This window comes from Ornithorhynchus anatinus, chromosome 1 (assembly GCF_004115215.2).
Source record: "Ornithorhynchus anatinus isolate Pmale09 chromosome 1, mOrnAna1.pri.v4, whole genome shotgun sequence".
Lineage (NCBI taxonomy): Eukaryota > Metazoa > Chordata > Mammalia > Monotremata > Ornithorhynchidae > Ornithorhynchus > Ornithorhynchus anatinus.
In genome coordinates this window covers 105,769,717-105,777,510 of record NC_041728.1, presented here as the reverse complement: position 1 = coordinate 105,777,510, position 7,794 = coordinate 105,769,717, and the positions used below count along the sequence as shown (strand labels likewise).

General features: G+C 43.7%; 1 non-coding gene across 1 annotated transcript; it reads left to right on the top strand.

Moving 5' to 3' along the window:
• The first annotated feature begins 7,111 nt into the window (after nt 1–7,111).
• Nucleotides 7,112–7,249, top strand: LOC114816891. The gene has a single exon (XR_003764697.1). It is a non-coding gene; the product is annotated as a small nucleolar RNA SNORA7 (small nucleolar RNA).
• The last annotated feature ends 545 nt before the right edge of the window (nt 7,250–7,794 follow it).

The following is a 7,794-nucleotide window of genomic DNA, read 5'->3' as shown; positions in this document are numbered from 1 at the left end:
AAGCCGTGAGAGCGGATGAGTTCACCGAGGGAGTGAGTGTAAATGGAGAACAGAAGAGGGCCAAGAACTGACCCTTGAGGAACTCCAACAGTTAAAGGATGGGAGGGGGAGGAGGCTCCAGCGTAGGAGACCGAGAATGATCGGCCAGAGAGGTAAGAGGAGAACCAGGAGAGGACAGAGTCCGTGAAGCCAAGGTGAGATAAGGTATGGAGGAGGAGGGGATGGTCGACAGTGTCAAAGGCAGCAGAGAGGTCAAGGAGGATCAGAATGGAGTAGGAGCCATTGGATTTGGCAAGAAGGAGGTCATGGGTGACCTTAGAGAGAGCAGTCTCGGTAGAGTGGAGGGGACGGAAGCCAGATTGGAGGGGGTCTAGGAGAGAATGGGAGTTAAGGAATTCTAGGCATCGATTGTAGACGACTCGTTCTAGGATTTTGGAAAGGAAGGGTAGTAGGGAGATAGGACGATAACTGGAGGGGGAAGTGGGGTCAAGAGTGGGTTTTTTTAGGATGGGAGAGACTAGGATGGGAGAGACGTGGGCATGTTTGAAGGCAGAGGGGAAGGAGCCCTTGGAGATTGAGTGGTTAAAAATAGAAGTTAAGGAAGGGAGGAGGGCAGGGGCGATGGTTTTAAGAAGGTGAGAGGGAATGGGGTCCGAGGCGCAGGTGGAGGGGGTGGCACTTGCGAGGAGGGAGGAGATCTCCTCTGAGGATACTGCAGGGAAGGATGGGAAAGTAGGGGAGGGGGGCGGTGGGGGGGAGGGGAGAAGCGGAGGGGTGACTTTGGGGAGCTCAGACCTGATCATGTTGATTTTCGTGAGGAAATAGGTGGCCAGATCATTGGGGGTGAGAGCATCACTAGGCTTCTCTACTTTATGTTGGTTTAATTTAAATTTAGCTGATGGATTTACTAATTTAGAAAAATTATTCCTTATCTATAAAACTGGTAAAAAATAATTGTTAAAAACATTTCCACAAACACAGTGTAACCTTGTGGAAAGAGCATGAGATTGGGATTCAGGAGACCCAGTTTCAAGTCTCAGATTACGTAGTCAGATTACAGAAAAAGACTGTAAACCTGGTTTGGGACAGGAACTGGTTCAAAACCAACAACCTTGAATCTACCCTAGGGCTTAACACAGTGCTTGGCATGCAGTAAGGACAAGGGTCTCTACTCAATCCTCCTCGACTGCTCAGATGCCTCCAAAACTGTCAACAACCCACTTCTGGAAACATTATCCGACCTTGGTTTCGCTGACACTGTTCTTGCCTGGTTCTCCTCTTATCTCTCTGGTCGCTCATTCTCAGTCTCTTTCATGGGCTCTTCCTCTGCCTCCCACCCTCAATCTGTGGAGGTCCCTCAAGGTTCAGTTCTGGGTCCCCTTCCATTCTCCATCTACACCCACTCCCTTGGAGAACTCATTTACTCCCATGGCTTCAACTACCACCTCTATGTGGATGATACAAAATTACATCTCTAATCCTGATCTCTCCCCCTCCGTCCAGTATTCCATCTCTTCCTGCCCTCAAGACATTTTTACTTGGATGTCTTCCCATCACCTCAAGCATAACACATCCAAAACAGAACTTCTTATCTTCCCTCCCAAACCTTTTCCTCCCCAGACTTTCCCATCACTGTAGACGGCACCACCAACCGTTCTCTCTCAGGGCCATAATCTCAGCATTATCTGTGACTCCTCTCTCTCATTCAACACACACATTCAATCCATCACTAAATCCTGTGGTTCCACCTTCACAGCATCACTAAAATCTGCTCTTCTCCATCCAAACTGCTACCATTTAAATACAATTATCTTACCCTGCCTTGATTACTCTATCAGCCTCCTTGCTGACCTCCCAGCCTCCTGTCTTTCCTCACTCCAACCCATACTTCACTCTTCTGCCCAGATCATTTTTCTACACAAACATTCAGGACATGCCTTCTCACTCCTCCAGAAACTCCAGTGGTTACCCATCCACCTCCAAATCAAACAAAAACACCTTACCATTGGCTTCAAACACTCAATCACCTTGCCCCCTCCTACCTCACCTCACTACTCTCCTACTTCAACCCAGCTCACACACTTCACTCCTCTGGTGCTAACCTTCTTGCTGTACTTTAATCCCATCTATCTCACTGCTGACCCCTCACTCACATTCTCCCTCTGGCCTGGAATGACCTCCCTCCTCAAGTCTGACAAACAATGACTCTCCCCTCCTTCAGAGCCTTACTGAAGGCACATTTCTTCCAAGAGGCTTTTCCTGACTAAGCCCCCATTCCTCTTCTCCCAATTCCTTCTGTGTCATCCTGACTTGCCCCGAGCCCTACAGCGCTGTTGTACATATCTGTAATTAGTTTATTTATACTAACATCTGTCTCCCCCCCAAACTGTTTGTCCATGGGCAGGGAATGTGTCTGTATTGTTATATTGTATTCTCCCAAGTGCTTAGTTCAGTGATCTGCACACAGTAAGTGCTCAATAAATATGACTGAACTTAATAAATGTCATTTGTTATAATTATCATTATTATTGTTGTTATTCCTGAGTTTTCCAGATGTGTACTTCTTTAGCTTGATGTCCTTGTTTATCATTATTATTATTGTATTTCTTAAGCACTTACTATGTGTCAAGCACTGTTCTAAGTACTGGGATAGGTACGAGTTAATCAGGGTGGACACAGTCCCCATTCCAGATGGAATTTGCAGTCTAAGTAGGGGGGAGAACCGTCATTAAATCTCCATTTTACAAATGAGAAACTGATGTACAGAGGAAGTACAATGACTTACCCAAGGTCACCCAGCAGGCAACTAGCAGAGCCAGAATTAATTATGAGGTGGTATTTGAAAGTGCTTACTATGTGCCAAGTACTGTACTAAGAGCTGGGGTAGATAAAACTACTCATAGTCTGAGTAGGCAGGAGAACAGGTATTTAATCTCCATTTTACAGATGAGGGAATTGAAGCCCAGAGAGGTCAAATGTCCAAGGTCACATAGCTAAGTGGAGAAGTGGAATTGGAACCCAGGTTCTCTGACTCCCAGGCCCGGTCTCTTTCCCCTAGGCACATTACTTCTCTTTGCTCTCTCTGCACCAAGCTTTCCAGTTGTGGACAGGACACTGGGGCCTTGATGTACTTTCTCCCTTCCAGAACATTGCTTAAAAATAAATTGATCAACCTAGTTCCCAACCAAGGCCACAGTAAGAACATTCCTGACAAGCCTGGACAGATGTCTAAAAATGAATTCCCCTAAGAAGCTTCTATAAATGAATCCATAGGAAGCTTTATAACAATCCATCTTAACTGGTAAGTGCAGTGAGGACCAGGTCAGACCCCACCTCGCTGCAAGACAGTACAGCTTTGGCCAATATAACTACCTGTTTTTTACTACGTTTGTGGGGTTTGGTAATTTATCAATCAGTTATATTTATTAAGCACTTACTGTGTGCATGAATGAATGAATGAATGAATCCCCTTCCTTCCCATAAGAGAAACAGTGTGGTCTAGCGGATAGAACACAAGCCTGGGAGTCAAAATGACCTGAATCGTAATCCAGACTACACTGCTTGTCTGCATGGGACCTTGAGCAAGTCACTAGACTTCTCTGTGCCTCATTTTCATCACCTGGAATTACTTAATGGGGATCAAGACTGGGAATCCCATGTGGGTCTGGGATTGTGTCCAAACGGATAACCTTGTATCTACCACAGCGCTTAGTATAGTGCCTGACACATAGTAAGCTCTGAAGAAAATACCATTAAAAAAGGGGGAGGCTTGCAGTGTAGAGGTGGAGACAGACATTTAAGTAAATTGCAGATATGTACACAAGTGCTGTGGGGCTAAAATATGGTACCATGTCCAAGGGCAACACAGAAGGGAAAGGGAAATGGCTTCATCAGGGTAAAACTTTTTTTTAAATGGTATTTTTTAAGCACTTACTATGTGCCAGGCACTGTTCTAAGTGCTGGACTGTTCCAAGAATTGATTTGTATTTCACCAACCACATTAAATGTGTTCTTTATTATGCATTTGAAGGTAGGCATCCACTTTGGTTTAGGGTAAAGGATAAGTCACTCCAGAAGATAGGGCAGGGATTATTCTAGAAAGTCACTTGACCTCACTGATCTTTCCAGCACCAGCTTCAAAAGCAAGTTAGGTCATGGGTTCTAATCCCTGTTCTGCCACCTGTCAGCTGTGTGGCTTTGAGCAAGTCACTTGACTTCTCGGTGCCTCAGTTACCTCATCTGTAAAATGGGGATGAAGACTATGAACCTCAAGTGGGGCAACCTGATTACCCTGTATGTACCCCAGGGCTTAGAACAGTGCTTGGCACATAGTAAGCGCTTAATAAATACAAACATTATTATTATTCATTCATTCAGTTGTATTTATTGAGCGCTTACTGTGTGCAGAGTATTGTACTAAGTGCTTGGGAAGTGCAATTCAGCAACAAAAAGAGACAATCCCTGCCCACAGTGGGCTCACTATTTAGAAGCGGGGAGACAGACATCAAAACAAGTAAACAGGCATCAGTAGCACCATATAAATAAATATAATTATACATATATACATATCATTAATAAAAATGTATAGAATTATAATAATGTTGGACTCCCAAGTCCATGCTCTTTTTCCACTGAGCCATGCTGCTTCTCTAACAAGTCCTGTGGGGCGGGGAGTTCACAAGTCCTGTGGAGCTGGGAGTAGGGATAGAACAAAGGGAGTGAGGCAATGTGATGTGGACAAGATAAACAACAACCATACCACATCAGTACATTGCCCTTTCCTATTCAGCAATTTGAAACCACAATAGAAATTTAAAATAGAACCATACACAACTGCAGTCAAAGGGCTAATGCCACTCTCTTCGGCTTCCAGAACTTTCTATTTATCTCGTTCCTCCCAATTCTGCCTCTGCAATTTCTGGTTCCCCTGAAGGTCAGTTCTGATGTCAATGGTCTGTAGTTTCTGCTTGACATGGACGGAAATGAGGAACCATTAAAAGTTTTTGAGCAGTGCAGAGAGGTGAGCAGAAGAACATTTGAGAAAGATAATCCATGCAGTGTAGATAGATCCCTGAAAAAATGCCATGGAACTTCAAAGAAAACATCATAGTCACTATCTTCAAGAAGAGAGAGCTGACTGTGAAATCTACAGGTAACCCTCCCTGATTTCTATTGCAAGCAAGATTCTAGCCAGCGTCACTCTAAACAGACAATTGAAATAACATAGTCCACAATGCACTATCTGAATCACAATGTAGCTTCAGACCACAATGTGTTACCGCAGATATGTGTGTATAGATATGTAACAGCATAGCCTAGTGGAAAGAGGACAGGCCTGAGAGAAGACCTGGGTTCTAATCCTGACTTTGCCCCTTGCTTGATGTGTGACCTTGGGCAAGGCACTTCACTTCTCTGTGTCTGTTTCCTCATCTTTAAAATAGGGATTCATGACCTGTTCTCCCTCCAACTTAGACTGTGAGCCCCATGTGGGACAGTGACTACGTTTTGCCTTATTGACATGTTTTTATCCTAGCACTTAGAAAAGTACTTGATACATAGTAAGTGCTTAAATACCATAATCATCATCCCAAATAATACTACTACTAATAACTATGGTGTTTAAGGGCTTACTGTGTGCTAGACACTGTACTAAGCTCTGAGATAAAAGCTAATCAGGTTGGACTCAGTCCCTCTCCATAAGTAGGGTACACAGTCTTAATCACCATTTTACAGATGAGGTAACTGAGGCACCGAGAAGTGAAGTGACTTGCCTAAGGTCACCCAGCAGACAAGTGGTGGAGCAGGGATTGAAACCCAAGTCCTTCTGACACCTAAGCCCGTGCTTTACCCATTAGGCAACACTGCTTCTCATCATTCCTCTTCTCTCCACCTGTGAAGCTGCACTCTCTAAGTGAGGCCCTTCCATCTCAAAGAAATGGAAGAAGATGTGTTGGAATTCCTCTAGTTGCTGAATACAGTTCCCCCCAAAAAAGTTAGAACTCAGTAAATACCAATTCATTCAATTGTAATTATTGAGCACTTACCGTCTGCAGAGCACTGTACTAAGTGCTTGGAAAGTTCAATTTGGCAACAAATAGATACAATTCCTAACTAATAACTGGCTCACAATTAATTCAGGTCTCAGAGGAAGGATGAAACCTGTCAAATTAACTGACCACCTTAACACCTTTGTTCAGAAATCTTCCCACATCAAAGTGATCTGATTTACTCTGATAATTACGACAGCCTATGTGAGCAAGTGGACAGAGATCTTGTTGATATTAATGCTCTCCTAGCTGTAAATCCCAGTTCCACCACTTGTCTGCTGTGTGATCTTGGACAAATCACTTAACTTCTCTGTGCCTCAGTTCTCATCAAACGATCAATCAATCATACCTGTACTGTACTAAATGTTTGGGAGAGTAATAATAATAATTTGGTATTTGTTATGAGCTTACTATGGGCCGAGCACTGTTCTAAGTGCTGGCAATCATGTTGCCTGCCCCACCTGGGGCTCACAGTTCTAATCCCCATTTTCCAGATGAGGTAACTGAGGCCCAGAGAAGTGAAGTGACTTGCCCACAGTCACACAGCTGACAAGTGGCAGAGCCGGAATTAGAACCCATGACCTCTGACTCCCAAGCCCGGGCTCTTTCCACTGAGCCACACTTCTTCTCTATAGAGTACAATATAATAGAGATTGTAGACATGCTGCCTACCCACAACAAGCTTTAAGTCATCTGCAAAATGTTAATTATGACTGTGAGCCCCATGTGGGACATGGACTGTGTCCAACATAATCAGCTTGTACCTACCCCAGTGCTTAATACAGTGACTGGCACATAGTAAGCATTTAACAAATGCCATAAAAAAAGAAAAGTCGGTAAGTCTTGTTTCAGTTAGGAACGAATACTATACTACCACAATGTTCTAATAGTCTTCCGATGGTGTGCTGATCTTCTTGATTCAATTTTCCACTTCCTGGTCTATCCTGTTATTAGTATATTGTCTAGGTAACAGACTTTTGTGACAGTGTTGAACTCTTTGTTGCTCATTGTGGGCAAGGAATGTGTCTACCAACTGTTATATTGTACTCTCCCTAGTGCTTAGTTTCCTCTCAGGATCACAACTGGAGAGTTTCCAATACTCTACCAGTTTCGACTATGGGAGGGAGAATCAAGCAGAAGCATACCCATTCCATTCCTAGCTTCGGCAGTGGCTAGCGAGTGGAAGGCAATCTGCTAGAAGTCAACACTTCTCTGTGCTGGCCAGTAGCGGCTTGGGAGAGAGTAGAAGGCAGAGACTCAAGTTTACTGCACCGAAGGAGACAATGGTAAACCACTTCCATATTTTTACCAAGAAAACTATGGATCCACTACCAGAACGATTGCAGATGAAGGTGGGTCATTTTGGTAGAGATGTGTCCATGGTGTCACTATGGGTTGGAGACGATGACAGCATGACAACAGGACTAGTGTTTAGTATAGTATTCATTCATTCATTCATTTAATAGTATTTATTGAGCTCTTACTATGTGCAGAGCACTGTACTAAGTGCTTGGAATGTACAATTCGTCAACAGATAGAGACAATCCCTACCCAATGATGGGCTTACAGTCTAATCAGGGGAGACAGACGGACAAAACCAAGACAACATAATCACAATAAATAGAATTCAGATAAATGGTACTCTGCACACAGTAAGCACTCAATAAATGCAATTGATTTATAATATGGATTTTTGGTTATGTCAAAGGCTTCCTTGATTCAAGCTGATGCATTACCTCCATTATCT